Raw genomic sequence first — 16,526 nt, forward strand, 5'->3', positions numbered from 1 at the left:
GATAGCTGAATGAGTAAACAAAGCCATAAAGTAATCAGAGATTAGAATAGAAATGAATGTGATTAGGTAATTGAAAAAATGTTTTTCTACATATGTTAAATGAACACTGAAATGATGAGAGATTCATATTAACTTGTATTTTACTGTAATTCATTGTATAGAATCAAATGGTGTATGGTTAAAATCATTCTTAACATGGGAAAAGGGAACTTTATGATTTTAAGGAATGTATGTAAAATCTTTATACCTTGGAGGGATTTCTCTTTTCAGGAGCAGACTTAGGAATGTAGGAAAAACTGGTTATCCTTGAAAACCAGAAAGGTAGAATTTAGTTTGCATTTGGGCAGAGGGACACGAGCTAAGAACATTCAGCATTTTTGACAAGTAGGATAGCGGTAGACTATCCAATGGGATTTTAAAGTTCATGCTTGTAGCACGTGAAAGGAAAAGGATTATATGGGATATGTATACAGGTATGAACTGTGACATATGTATTCTTTGTATCTATAAAAATGAAGTCTTTATCTGGGTAAGGTGTGACTCTTCTAAGAGAGTTACCCTGTGTGTGAACTGTTAAAATTCAGCACAGTAAAAATGGTCTTTTTGTATGGGTGGGTGTGCCTCTTTTGAAGGGGACACCCTGGTCAGATACCTATGCTGTCCAATAAACTTATCTTTTTGTTTCAAACCTACTTCTTGGGTATTTTCTAACTTAGTCTTAAAACAACTCAACTGAGCAGGACCAGAGATGCGGTCCTGGCCCCACAGTAGGTGTTTACTTTTAGTTCAAAATCTGTTCTCTTTCTCTCTCTTACTAATTTTTTTAAAGATAAGATACAAATGGCAATTTGATATTTCAATAATTTCTTATATCATATATGATACAATAATCAAATGACATCCAATGGTAACATAAAAGTAGCCACAAACACCAAATCTGCTACATAGTTTCCAAATCCTAAACAGTTTGTCTCTTTTTTCTGTATTATGTTTTAATTTTGTGAATAAATAATAAAATATTTTAAAGCAAAGGTTGTGAATATTGTGTATTCAAAACTGTAATCCTTACAGCAGCTCTATGTGGAAGGCACCCCACAAGACAGACTCCACAGTAATAGTAGGAAGAGCCACAGGAAGAGATGCAGGAAGAGGACACTGAAGTGGGACCAGGACCATCAGCAGAAAAAAATCCCTCCTGAAGAAGAGATTCCTTTGGCATAACGTTTGTGAACGGTCATTAAATTGTTGGAAGGGACACCTGGGGGAAATGATTATGGTTGCTGACCAGCCTTTAATGAGTGACCTTAATTTCTACATGTGTCTTTGCTGACAGGCGAACAACCTGAAGATCAACATGCTTGAAGAGCTCCAGTGACTGATAAATATCCAATTGCAGAAAATTTATGTGGGATGGGGCATGGGTCAGTGGTAGAGCATCTGCTTTGCATATGGAATGTCCTTGCTATCCCCAGTTTAAAGGATCAGGTGGTAAGTGTTGTGGAAGACCCATGTGACAGGTGGCTGCTATGATACACTATTACTAGTGAGATTTGTTTCAGTAAAACAGAAATAACCTGCATTGTATTATAATATAAGATCTATAATAATTTCTGGAAAACATTTTAATATTTTTTACTTAATGAAAAATGTGAATTGACACAAGAGAGCACAAACATTTCAAAAACATGCAACTAGCTCAAAAAACATTCAGGACACATGATTAGATTAGGATGACAGTTTCTCCCTTGACAGCCTGCATTTCACTTCCTTTTTTCTCCCAATTCTGGGTTTCCCCAGTGTTGATGGTACAGGATGCCCTGCTGATTAAGGTGATCCTGTTTGCTCCACCTCTGTGCTCTGTAGAGGATTGTACAACTCTCTTTGCAAGAGTTCAGTGAATCCAGATCAAGTTTGAATACATTTATCCCCAACTTGCAGCATCTCCCTGCACATCTCTGTTCAGTGCACATTGTTGAATCTGTTGCATATGCTGCCTTTTTGTCATTGCATGTTGAGCATGTATCTCTGAGACATCATTTTGCCTGCTACGTCATAGAGGCCATATGTCCTTCTATGCCTGAGTGTTGTGGTCAATACAACAGGTTGTTGTTCAGAAGGGACATTGCTTTGACTGGGAGGTCAGGCTCCTTTTAAAGGAATGATGGACACTGAATAGAGATAAAAAATAGCATCATCCTCAAGAATTCTGTCATTAAACTATTCCTGATTAATACTTGACTGAAATATTATTCTAACTATCCAGGACGGACATATTAGTGGTATAGGAAATCATCAATTTGCAGTCTACATTGTACACATTATCCTCAAAGGGAAGAAAACTGGGAATAGGAAGACTGAGTCTTTTGTAATGTTTAGAGTTCATCATACATGTATGATGCACTAACAATAATGACACTAAACAGTTTAGTGCATGATGCTGATGCAAAATAATCCACATCACTAAATTATCCTTTGAGTTTTCTTGGTGATGATCTATGCAAGTTTTTTTAAGTGATTATACAGTCTAGGTGATTTTGAAAACATTTGATTTCAAATATTTATTTGTTGGCAGAAAACAGTCAGTGAACAAAAAAGGCTACACTCCTCCAGATTTCATTTTAAAGACAAAAACAATAACCCTGTAAAGGCAATAATACATAATTTTGCCAAGTACATATGCATGATGGACTCCTCTGTGCATCAATTTTGGAAGTGGAAAACAGAGATGTGCTTCCTTCCCCTCCCCTCCTTTGCAACACACACTTACCACAGAGCTTGTGGGGCTGGGGAAAGAGGGTGTACATCTCATTTCTCATTCTCTTCACCAAGTCCTTCAATAAAAAGGAAATAAGAGCACCTGAACATAACCCTACACACAGCACATTAAACAGCAGAAAATGCTTCCTTCCCATCCCAGCACCTCATGCCAATCTGTGGAACATCTGCTGAAACCAGATATGGTAGTGTGCAGCTAATGAAAGTATTCTACTAATGCAGTTCCTTTGGTTTAAAAATTCAATTATCAGAAAACAAAACCAAACAGACATGTCTTCCGAATGCTACAACTTACCATGATTGAGATGTCCTTCAAGTTAACAGTGGAGGTTCCTCATTGCAGAAAAATTCTTCTGACAGATCCTCAGGGAGCAGAGAACACACAGCTGCTGTTCTTCAAAGGAGATACTGCCTGCCAACCTCTTTGGCTTCACAAATTTCTAAATGCTATGCAATTCCATTTGTGAAATGTGACTGTATTAAAGGGGGCTCAATGTATAAGAAATCCAATTACTCAACATGGAAAAGGCATCAGGGATCTTCTCATTGAACTGCAAAATGCCCTCAATCAACTCCCAATGGACTGTATCACTAAAACATTCACACATTGCCAGGTATTACCCTGAAGATTCCCTCTGTACCTTTAAGTCCATCAGTGAAATGGAAAACTTGTCAACTACAGTTGGTCTGGTTTGTCTCCCCATCTCTGCTGCAGCAAGCAAAACTCCAGGTGTGCTGTGGATAGTGCTATGGAGCATGTCATGCAACCCTGAAGTCTTCTTTAGGAAGTGGGAAAGGAATGCAGAATATCAAAGGAAACTAACACCTTAAACAGTTTGTTGGACCACATATTTCTAACATAGCAGTGCACAACTGACACTGCTTTCTGGCAGCAATTAATGGGAACATTTGGCACATGTTTCAGCCATTGTACATCACTGTCAGAAAACTATGGGCAGTTGTACTGTATCAAACATTAACTCCTGCAAGTGCCTGAACATGTGGGTTGTACCAAGAGCAATAATGGGCCCTTAGATTCAAATTCTCTATCTCAAACCTTACAAACTCAAACATCATGTAGGAACAAATTGTGACTAACCTGACTCTAAGGACCCCTAGCAATAACTAGGAATGCTTCCCCAGTCCCACTTGCAGAGGAGAACATGAAACATTGTAGAGGAGAACATGGAGAATTTTCTAGCATTGGAAACACAAATGATAGATGCCTTAGGACACCTTCATTTTTCTTACCCTTCAAAAATTCATGGACACTTTTTCCTGCTGCAGACCAAAAGGAGCAAAAGGAGAAAAACACACATATCTCAGAAAAATGCCACACTTTTCCAGAGTTTACAGACAGATTTTTAGCAAAGGTACACATTTTGTGAATTACAAGCTACTAAAGCTGATTGACAAATTACTTGCTTATTTTGTCACAAAATGCAGTGAAGATGGGCCCTACCCTTATTTGAACCCCCTGAAGCAAAGTTCCCCAAACCTGGATGGTGTCATCCAGAGACTCTAATGAAGATACCCTAAATATTTTGTGATTGTACCTTCAGAAATGTGCACCACACAGCCCTCCACCAGAAATTCCTCATTGACAGCAATGGAACAAAGTCACTGAAGAACAAAGAATCTCACACAGCTTTCTTCAGCAAGTTCATTGTTGGGGAAAAGTAATTTTTTTCCCCAGCATGGACTTCAGTGGGCCTTGCTGTTCTGCACACCTGGCTCTGTTCCAATGGCCTTTTGGGTTGGTTGTTCTGGGTAGGGCTGCCTAATTTCCACCACAGAGCCAGCTGGGCAGAACAGCAAGGCCCACTGAAGTCTACTATGGGCAAAAACAATTACTTTTCCCCAGCAATGAACTTGCTGAAAAGAGCTGTGTGAGAATCTTCCTTTGGAAAGTGGCATCTTTGAACCTAGGAAAAGAGCAGTGAAATGGTGTTATGGTAAGTTGGCAGATTGAATTGGAGAGAGCTGAAATCAGGGAGAGAGCTGAAATGTTTTGAGGTACAGTGTGGTCGGGTTGGAAATATTCTAACACAGGATTGTAAAACCTCCCTTCAGTCATGTGGTAGTATCAGTGGTTTTGCTTTCTGATGTAAAAATCTATTTTTTCACTGCATGCATAATTGCAAATAAAACAAGATACTGCAAAAAGAGATGTCTATATAACTCCAGCAAAGGCTAGTAGTGGAGTGCTTAACAATATCTAGATACTATATAGTAATAGTAATATAAAATGTTACTACACCACTGCATTAAAATGGATTTTTGCAAGCACTACTGATAATCTGCAGTCATTACCACCAAATTGTTATTTAGAAATATTTAAAAGTTTAGACTCAAGAAAAGTATATACTCCATAATTAAGGTGTTAGTAGGTGCTTAAATGCATAATGGTCTAATTTAAGAAATGATGAAAAAGATATATAGGTCTTTGTACATGCATTAATAAAATCATAACAACACACTTTATCTTATTTGGAATGTATTAGTGATCCTCAAGACTTAAAAAGTCTGCAGCACTAAGCAGGCTTAAATTGGCACACACCATTTTAAGTCTTTCAGGGATCACACATATCCTTTTTTATGCTCTAGTTTTGTAAATGCTGTTATTTTACAATTTTGTCGCCTAATCCTTTTCTCCATTCAGTATGATAGAGGCTATTATTGCAGCAATGTATTATTATTTGCAGAAAGACATTTTCATCTCTACTGAGGTGTTACATCTTCAGGCTATATTTTCATACTTGTATCCTTAATCTGAATCACAACAACCATGAAACAATTGAACACCCATCCTCACAGCTGAGAAAGAGAAGGTGTCACAATCACTGGTGAAGACAGGAGAGGCTAACACATATCATTCCACTCCTTGAGAGAATTATTTGACTTTCCAGAATTATCTTCACTTTATTCTGTTGCCCTGAAAGGTCTTCTCTTTTCCACTTTTAATATTAGATATTCTGTGATTCTCCTGACCACAGTGCCCAGTTTCTTCATCAATCAGCACAAAAACCATGAAGACAGCCAAGAGGAAAAACATTTTTAAAAGATATCACTTCCATAGAAGCTGGAAATTTATTGCTTTAGTCTTCACAACTGACCTGATTTTATCAGAGAATTTCTATGCTGGTCTGCATAGCTTTGACATAAAGGAGTAAAAAAGAGGTTATGTGCAGAAAACAAAGTATCATATAAGTATGATTATGGGGTTTGAACCAATATTATTTGAAATGAAGCAACATGTCATGTATTTTCAGGTATTTTATTAAGTTAATTTTCAATTCATTTATATTATCAGTTCATATTATCAGTTACAATTTAATCAGGGCAGCAATTACAAATAAAATAATAATAGAGAGGCCCAGAGGTGATATTCAAATAATTTAACAACTGGTTCTGGTGGTGCGATTCAATTAATTTAACAACTGGTTGTTTACAAGCACCATTTTAACAACCGGTTCTGCCAAAGTGGTGCGAACCTGCTGAATCCCACCACTGGAGAGGCCCACAAAGACTCACATGGAGGAATCCCACCTACTGTTCCTTCTCCCTGCACTATCTATATTTTCCTCCATCCCTTCATGTCATAGTACCAGAAGTCCTTTCCCTGTTTGCTTCCCCCCATCTCTTACTTTCAATCTTTCCCTCTCTTCACAGTTTCTCTCCTTTTCCTGCTTATTTCCCTACCTTCCGTTACCATCTCCATCTCAATTTTGCTCCAATTTTCTTTCCTTCCTTTCTGTCTTCTACCCTATTTCTTCCCCAATTTTTTAACCAGCTTGTCTTTCCCTATCCTTTCCCACCTTCATATTGACTGGATATATATGTATTCACCATGCTGCAGAAATCAAATTCCTAGAAATCATAAATGACTGTGCACTGGGACAGCAGGTCAGAGCCAACTAGAAGAGTAATGATCTTCCACTTTGTTCTGAGTGGGGCTGAAAACTTCATGCAAGATGTAGATGTTGTTTCACTACACCACTCTATTTCTCTCCTACCAATGAATGCATGTATGGTTAACAACACAAGGAAAGAAAGCTATAAATAGTAAAATGTCTTGTTTAAAAAGTGGATAGACTGCCCCAGTGAATTCAACAGAAAGGGCAACAGGCTCCAGCAAAAGAAATGTAAATCAATGGCTAGACACACACAAAAAAGAATTTGAGAAGCAGTAATACACACAATAAATATTTATTTAAATATACCTGGAGCTGGACACCAGTCAGAGACTCAGTTGGGCCTTTGAATGACCAAGGAAGAAAGGGGTTGCTAAAGGAAGATGGGCAGATGGCAGAGATGCTCAGTGAATTTGTTTCTTGTGTTCACTATAGAAAGTGTGGAACCTCCTGTTCCTATGCCATAACCACTATTTTCAGAAAGGGAGTCTGAAGAACTGAGTCAAATTGGGTGAGTGAGAAATAGTGTGGCAAATGAAGTTAAATGATTATGAGGGGTGAAAAGTTTTTGCTAATAGGGTCTGAACTTGTTGCAAGTGAAAGAGAAACAGATCTTGGGATTGTAGTAGACACCTTAATGAAAGTGTCAACCTAATGTGCTAGAGCAGTGAAAAGGGCAAACATTATGTTGAGGATTATGAGGAAATGGATTGAAAATAAAACAGCTGAAATTAGAATACCCCATGTAGATCTATGGTGCAACCTAGTTGGGAATACCGTGCACAGTTCTGGTCACCTCAAAAAAATAATAGAACTGGAAAAAGAGTAGAAGAGGACAACCAAAGCACTTGGGGGTTAGAGCCTCTTCCCTATGAGGAAAGGCTGACAATTGTGGGAGTTTTCAGTTTAGAAACAAGACAACCAAGGCAAGACATGATAGGTGTTTATACAATTATGCACAGGGCAGAGACAGCTGACAGAGAAACCTTCTTTCCTTTCCCAAAAGGGAAAACTGCTTAGAACTTGAGGGTATCCAATGAAGTTGAAGGGCAGTAGATTCAGGACAGACAAATGTACGAATTATGACCTACCCTGATTTTTTTTTTCTGGGAAACCAGGTTAAAATACTCTCATCTCATCTTGGAGCAACTATTACTACAAGTCCAAAAAGAACCTACTCAACCAGTTCACAAATTATTCTAAAAACACCGTTTCATATCTCACTTCATGCACAAAGGTGACAAGGCTGTTTCCAGTGTCCTTACCTTTTGTAATGAAAAAGCTCATATAATCTGTCTCTGCACTTTATTTTACAAAACATGCAGACAGAGATGACAGTGAAGAGTCACAAGTCTTCCAAGCTGCCCTCTTAAACTGAATGGCAAGCTGAAAATTGACACTGCACATTAAAATGTATGCTTTCAATCCTTACATAAATTTGGAAAAGAGAATAGGCTAAGACCTGCTCTTTCCTGTTCTCCTCCAATAAAACTGAAAGCAGACCTGCTGGCTGTACTGCTGCAACTTTTTCCAATCAGTGGGTTGCAAAAGCATCCCAAAGAAACATTGCCCCCAGACACCATAATAGACTTCATAAAACACGTATATTTACAGGCACAGAGCACAGACTTTGCCACATAAATAACATTATACTAATGCACAATAATACAAAAATGTCAAGCCTAAAGGTTCTTTCCAGAACCCAAAATAAAAAAACAGAAAGATGCAATCTTTTTCTCCTAGAGGTTCCCCCGCTGGCATTATTCCTGCATATTGTAATAGAGGAGAACTTCTGAACCTGCATGGTAATGGAGTTAAATGGGAAGGGGGTTAAAAAGTTTGAAGGTCAGCACCTGGAATTAATTTTTTTAAAAAAAATAAAAACCCTTTCAAAGGATTATTTTAATCCTACAGTATTTCCAAAAAAAGGTTGTATGATTTTCAAGAACATGTTATCAACTGGGTGTCAAAACCTGAAACAAGTAAGGAAGAAACATCCACAACATGCCTCCACACAACCACAGGGTTAAGCACATGATATAGCATGATTTTAGCTTATCAATAGGATGTGTATGGGGTGGGGGTGGGGGAAATATTTATATTTTTGGTTCCAAGTTTATTAAATCAGAAAATTGAAAAAAAAACTTTTTCCAAAAATGTTCAGGTTATTACACCTGAACTTGAAAAATATGCCTGCCACCAGAGGCGTAAGGCGGGGAAATGGTGCCCGGGGAAACACCTGCCCTTCTCTCCTAACCCCACCCCATGCGCCACTTACCTCAGCTGGCTCAGAGGCTGCCGTCATCACCAGCCTTGTTGTCTGGCCCAGAAGCGGGAAGAGGGACGCCTCTCCACTGCCCACCTCCTGCCTTCTACCAGCTGCGGTGCTTTAGGAACGGCAAGGCCTTGTGGTGGGCCAGGTGCAGCAGAAGCATGGCAGAGGCCCACCAGCAAGCAGAACTCTACATGAGGTTGGAAGCCAGCGCACTGGGCCTCTGGCTGTCTCCAGCTTCTCCCTCATGGACAGTGCAGAAGAGGCCGACTCCTGCTGCATGGTTTGGCCCCCTCCGCTGCCTCTGTGCTCTCGCCCTGCATGTCCGAGCGCTTGTGAAAGCAGGTGGGTGGTCGCCAGAGGGGTTTGGCTGGGCAGTAGGTGTCAGCCTCCTCTGGGCTGTCCATGAGGGAACACAGGAGATAGCCAGAGGCCCAGCATGCTGCCTTCTTGCCTTGCACATGGCTCTGCCTGCCTGCCTGCCAGCTTCCGTCGCACTCCTGCTGCGCCTGGCCCACCTCGTGTCTGACATGTGCTTCCGGACCACCACCACCACCACGTTCCACGTGACTGAACAGCATTAATCTCCAGATGTCCCTGTGGAAGCTCCACCTCTGCTTGCCTCTAGACTCCACATGAGACTGGGAGGCAGGAGATAATGCAGAGATGAACCCATACCATGTGTTTCCTCTGAGGCCCATGTGGACTTCAAAGAGGTGGAGACAGGGATGTAGGTATAGATATTTTTATGGGGGGTTCAGGGGTGGGGCCCCACCCCCACCTGCCCTTAGGGCATGACCATGCCTCCCCAAGCCCCAACCCTGGCCTAACGCTTATAAAAGCAGCTCTCAGAGGTCGGGGATGGCATCCTCCCCTGCCCTGCCCTCCCCTGCACCTCCCCTCTGGGCAGAGACATAGAGGGAAAATGGAGCCTGGTGCAAAATCTGAGCCCCCCCCCCCCCCGGCAGCCGCTGTGATGCTGGAATCCACCCCCAAACAGCATCACTTTCAATGGTGTTTAAACTAGAGAGCCCAAATTCTCCTTTTAAATCCATCTTAGAGGGAGAATCTGGGGTTCCTAGTTAAACAAAATTGAAAGTGATGCTGTTTTGGGGAGGATTATCCCCCACCCTGAAACAGCATCACTTTCAATGTGGAGTAATGGTTAAGAGCAGGTGCATTCTAATCTGGAGGAACCTGGTTTGATTCCCTGCTCTGCCACTTGAGCTGTGGAGGCTTATCTGGGGAATTCAGATTAGCCTGTGCACTCCCACACACGCCAGCTGGGTGACCTTGGGCTAGTCATAGCTTTTCGGAGCTCTCTCAGCCCCATCCACCTCACAGGGTGTTTGTCGTGAGGGAGCAAGGGCAAGGAGATTGTAAGCCCCTTTGAGTCTCCTACAGGAGAGAAAGGGGGGATATAAATCCAAAGTCTTCTTCTTCTAAACTGAGGACCTCAGATTCTCCCTTTAAATCCGTGCCGGGGGGGGGTTTAAAAGAAGAATCTGGGGAAATTTGGGGGGGCACCTGCTGTCAGGGGTGCAATTGTTAAGCTAGAAGCACCAAACTTTCAGGGTATCTTTAGGAGTCTCTCCTAATGATACCACCTAGGTTTGGTGAAGTTTGGTTCAGGATGTCCAAAGTTATGGACCCTCAAAGATGTAGCCTTCATCTTCTATTAGCTCCCATTGGAAACAATGGAGGATGGGGCACTCCCTTTGGGAGTCCATAGCTTTGGACCCCCTGGACCAAACTTCACAAAACCTGGATGGTATCAATAAGAGACTCTCCTGATAATACATCCCAGGTTTGGTGAAGTTTGGTTCGGGGGGTCCAAAGTTATGGACCCTCAAAGGTGTAGCCCCCATCTTCTATTAGCTCCCATTGGAAACAATGGAGGATGGGGCACCCCCTTTGGGAGTCCATAACTTTGGACCCTCCAAACCAAACCTCACCAAACCCGGGTAGTATCATCAGGAGTGTCCCCCAAACAATCCCTGAAAGTTTGGTGCTGCTAGCCCAAACAATGCACCCCCTGCAGGCCAGAAACCGGAAAAAGCACTGAAATGTTTTTTAAACCCACAAACGGGTGGGCGGAGCTTCGGACATGAATGGGGGGGTTTCAAACCTGAGAACCTCCCCCCTTACCTACGTCCATGGGTGGAGATGGATGCTGTAGTCCAGCCAGGCTGACTCCAGTGTTCAACTGTGGACTCAACTTGGTCAGATGCATCTTTAAACTGTGGGTTCCATCTCCCAAGTCCACATGGACTTTAAGGGTAGAGCCTGCAGTTTAATGCTGGGCTTAGCCTGGCCATATGCAGCTTTAAACTGCAGGCTCTGTCTCTGAAGCCCACAGTTTAGAGTTGGACCCACCCAAGCTGAGCCCAGAGTTGAACTGTGGATTCGGCTGGGTCCAGCTTTAAACTGCAGGCTCTTTTTCCAAAATCATTGTCGACTTTGGAAAAAGAGCTTGCAGTTCAATATTAGATTTGCCCTGGCTGGGCCCAGTTTAAACTATGGTATATGCCTTGAAGCCCACAGTTTAAAGCTGGACTTGTCCAGGCAAAGGCCAGCATTGAACTGCAGGCTCAGCATGGCTAAGTGCAGCTTTATATGGCAGCATAAAGCCAGACCCACCCAGGCTGAGGCCACAATTCAATGCTGGACTCTGCCTGGCATTTTTGGGGATTCAGTTTTTCAGCTACCTTTTTTTGACACCTTTTTTTTGGAGTGAAAAATACCGACAACTTATTTGGAGGGGGGGGTCTTTCTTTTTTTTGGTTTTCCAAACGCTTACCTCTAGATGTTCAGGCAATGGTTTGCCTAAAGGAACAAGTAGGCTGAGATTTCTGGCTTTTAAGAGATAAACCAGATGATACTGCGTCCCCAGGTCTACTGTGAGGAAGTGGCTCCATTTTATAGGCTTTTAAAACTTTTACAATTGTTGTGGGGGCTAATCTTGCTGGGGACCACAGCACAGGGGGATTAGGAGGGAGAAGCAATGCACTTTCACAACTGTTTGCAAGTGGATTTTGCCGTTCTGCACAGCTTCAAAGAGCACTGAAAGCAGTTTGAAAGTGCATTATTCTGCATGTGCGGAATGAGCCTATGATTCTCTCTTCTCTTCTGTGCCAAGTCCACCCAACAACAGGCTCTTGACCTTTTGAGGAGCAGCTTTTTTTCCCTTTGAAGCAATTTATGCATAAGAAAGCCAGCCTGCTGCAGTGGTTGGCATGAAAGACCGGAATCTGGGAGTAGCAGCTTTGAATCTCCGCTGACACAGAGGTTTGTTGACAGACCTTGGGCCAGTCACTGCCTCTTTTAGTCTAACCTACCTCAGAAGGTTGGTGTCTGAATAAAACATGGGAAAGGAGAATGATGGTTTAAGTCTCATTGAGACCCCATTGCAGATAAAAGTGGAATTTAAATATCCAAATAAATATCATTCCAAGAAGACTTTCCTGTGGGTAAACCTCACTGAATAGATCTAAGTGGGATTCTGAGTAGACCTATCTATGGCCCCTTCCGCACACGCAAAATAATGCATTTTCAAACCACTTTCACAACTGTTTGCAAGTGGATTTTGCCGTTCTGCACAGCTTCAAAGAGCACTGAAAGCAGTTTGAAAGTGCATTATTCTGCATGTGCGGAATGAGCCTATGATTCTCTCTTAGCAGCTCCTCATCTGGCCAGTAGGCAGAATTGTTTTCAATAAAGGAAATGCAACATTTCAAAATTGTCATAACCATAAAACTGATATCCACCTATCAGCCTCCTGAACATAGACTCACAATAAAATGGAAACCATGGAAACCATTATTAATTTATTTTTTTGCTTTAGCTCCAGCACTTTGGTCTTTTATATAAACTAGTTATGCTGGTACACATGGGACACAGTTTTATTTATAAAACATTGTTTTAAATTTATTGTTTCATATACTGCTTTTGAATGTTTAATGCCAATCTTGTTTCTTGCAGTAAATACACAGCATCTGCAGATCTTTTTTGATAGTCTCACTGTACGTTGTCTACCTTCTGAAAAGATTCAGGGTCAGAATCAATTGGAAATTTGACATTTGTATGCATGCAAAAAATTAAACCAAACAGAAATGCATCACCCACAGCACAAACTGCAATATGCTTCAACCAATGCTTCAACAGTGACCATACTGTAATGTGACATAGATGGTCAGAGTCCACTATCTAAAATTCAGTTGTAAAGCTTCAATCAATTTCCTCTAATTGGGATTGAAGATTTGAAGGTGCAACTACCCTTTCACCTAATCCATGCCCTACCATTTACTTTACTGCATATGCAACTCGGGAGCATTCTTGTATGTTCAGAAGATGCTCCGACTACTACCAAGCTGTCTAGCATAATAATAAATGCTGCTGACCGCACAGATGCAAAAGCTGCCCACAGATTTGAAATCCAGTTTATTTTAAATTGTGAACATGTCGCAATCCAAGAGACTCAAGAGCAAAACTAACGTGACAAGCAGGGAACGTTCCATTTTTTAGCAAGTTATTTTTGAGAAGAATATCTTTACCAGAAGTTACTTAGCATATAGATGGGATTGTTAAGATGACACTGCTCAGTATATCAGAAATATTTGATGGGACAAAAGAGAATAAAGGGTTAAAACACACTTGTTGAAGGCATGCAAACTATCAGGGGTCCACAGGAGCACCTTGATTTCCAGTATCCCATTGCGGTCAAGAAGCAGATTATCCTACGAACAGTCATGAAAGGACTTAAAGATTTTTAAAGAACATTAAAGAAATAATGTTCAAGATGAAATTGCAACATAAATGTTATTAAAAATAATGAACAAGTACTGCATTTACCCTAAATCATAGCAACTTAGTTGTGAAATAGTTTTAGTATATCTTCACTTTTCCACTCTAGAGCTCCTCAAAGATTTATCAGATGTTCGTCCCCTAGTAGATCAGTAGTAGTGGACAACTCTCATAGCATTCTCCCTAAAACACTTCCCAGAAATCTCTCTAGCAGACACAGGTACTAGGAATTCTGTACATATCCATATAGGCAAACACATCTAGGCAAAAATAAGAAACACTGGTAGTTTGAAAACTGCTGGCACACTTTATCTAGTAAGAACCAAAATCAGAAGACATGGGAACAAGATCAGAAATGAATTTCATCTGATACAATGCACAAAACCCATGAGAAGTTTTAGAAGAAGAGTTTGGAAGAGTGGGCCTATTGCTCACTGAGATATGAACTAGCAACTGGGCTAGACCAGTGTTTCTCACTTCAGAACATAAGAGAAGGTTCACTTCACTGGATTCAGTTCTATATCCCTCCACACAGAACATATCTATTAAGAAGAAAGGTTGTGGCCTGGGCTTGTCACTGACATATCATCCTGTACAGTGGGAAATTGGTTTTTAAATGAAGATCACTGAATCATGTGAACCACCATTCTCTACCTAAAGTAGTATAGCCCCAACATTAGCTTACTGCATCTGGTAAGAACTAGGAGTAGGTTTACCGTGTGTGTTGGGAGCAGGAGGTCTCCCATAACCAGTAAGCCTTGCATGTTGACACACTAGCATCTGACAGGAGGGGAAAATTAAAATAATAATCAATTATGGTGTGACATCACTTCTAGGAAACCTAGAAGTGACATCACGTCTCTCTAGAAATTGCTACAGGTTTTTTTTTTTTAGCAATTCCCAGAAATGACTGATGTCACTTTCAGGGAAAACCATAGGGGGTTTACCATAGAGTTCCCAGGGATTCCTAGAGAGGTATAATATCACTTCCAAATTTTATCAGAAGTGATGCCATCACTGTTGACTGCCTCATGTCCCTGCCATACCTGGTCTCCCACTAGTTGCTGGGTTGGAAATCATGGGAATAAATGCTTGCAGTCAGAATCTCCATGAGTTTAGGCTTAAGGAACACAAACAAGAGAAAGGTTTCAAACTTGAATTGTGTCAGTGCTAAGGGGGTTTGCTTCATTAACCTCCAGATGATAGAAACTGTAGGTGACAGCAGGGAAAGTAAGTTGAAACAGCTCAAGGAAAGATGACAACACGTCAGGACTAAGATAAGAAGTGACAGAAAAGAATCCAGGAAAATGGAAAAAATATCTAGGGAAGAAAGGAGATGCAAATAGGAACTGACAGCAAAAAACTGCTTGAGATTGCAAATGAGCATAGTGGAAAGAGAAGAAGAACACTCATTGGGCTGGAACCACTGAATTATGGGTTTAAGCCCCCAGAACTCTAAGCATAACAATACTGTTTCCCATCCAATAGATCAGGGCTCAATTTATTACACTGTGTACAGCTCTCTGCCTTTCTCAGGCTGTCCTTGGCAGCATCCTTGTCATTGATGCTGAGTGAAAAATTAACCAACCTCTTTCTCTCCTTGTCTCTTCCTTTCTTTGTTAAATTAGTGAGAAAATGTAAATGTTATTTTCTCTCTCCCTGTCCATCTCCTCACTGACTTGATGACATACTAGTTACTAATAGTGAGAACATTTAATTCTTTAGTTTTTTCCTATCGTCTCACAGACTGGTGGCCCTTCGCAGGTGCTAATGGATTCCCTTATGCACACAAGTCATCAAGTTCTAGTGCAATTACTTTCAACAACTTCCTGCCTGGCTTATGCAAAGTATAGAGAAAGAGATCTGAAAGGTTGGCTATGATCTCACAGGGAACTCTGGTTTGTACTCGAAATTCACATACGTAATGATACCAAGCTCACTGTCATGTACAATCATGATGGACCAGAGACTGTGTGGGAGGGTTGTGGTTGAATCATAGCAGTGCAGTGGAGAAATGAGAGAGGTATACATTTTCCTTGAAAATCTGTATGGAATTATATATTCTTTGTTAGGGACCACATCAACCATACTAGCTAGTTTAACTTGTTCAGCCTCAGATGTATCCCTGCAGATAGCTACCCTGCTACTTTAAGTTTTCCAAGGGTTGTCAGGTGCCAGGCAACAGTGGGCAATCCCCTGTCATGACACCCAAGTCACCAGTGCCAAGGAGGAAAAAAGCAAGAATTGATCTCACAGCCCTCTTTGATGCTTTAGGAATTCCAGTCAATCTTTTTGGTCTTTACCATACAGAATTATTGAATTTTTAGAGGGTTTTGGGTGAAGAGTCCATGATGCCAGGTCTGAGTTTTCACCTGGAAATGACATCATGGCATTAACAATGGATTCTTCTAGTGCTCCACCCACGGAAATCTCAGAGGGGCTGCCAGAAGTAGTTCTTACTTACTCTCTTTCATTGGCTTGGGGTCTACCTTAATTCTACTTCATGCACCAGGCATTTCTCTTTAACAAAAGTAGATCCAGGTTTTTTAGATTTTCAATAGCCTACTTTATGAATATCCTTTTATAGGTTATTGTTTTACATTATTTTATGCTCCCTTTTGAATTACTTGTTTTAAGGCTATTCATGACTGATAATTTTTGTACTTTTAAATTATTGTATTGTTTTGATTTTTGAAGAGAGAGTATGTCAATTTTCTAAATAAAAAATCTTCCCTTTATAGCAATACAAAGTGGTAATCAAG

Source organism: Sphaerodactylus townsendi, linkage group LG04, assembly GCF_021028975.2.
Source record: "Sphaerodactylus townsendi isolate TG3544 linkage group LG04, MPM_Stown_v2.3, whole genome shotgun sequence".
In the NCBI taxonomy this organism is placed as follows: domain Eukaryota; kingdom Metazoa; phylum Chordata; class Lepidosauria; order Squamata; family Sphaerodactylidae; genus Sphaerodactylus; species Sphaerodactylus townsendi.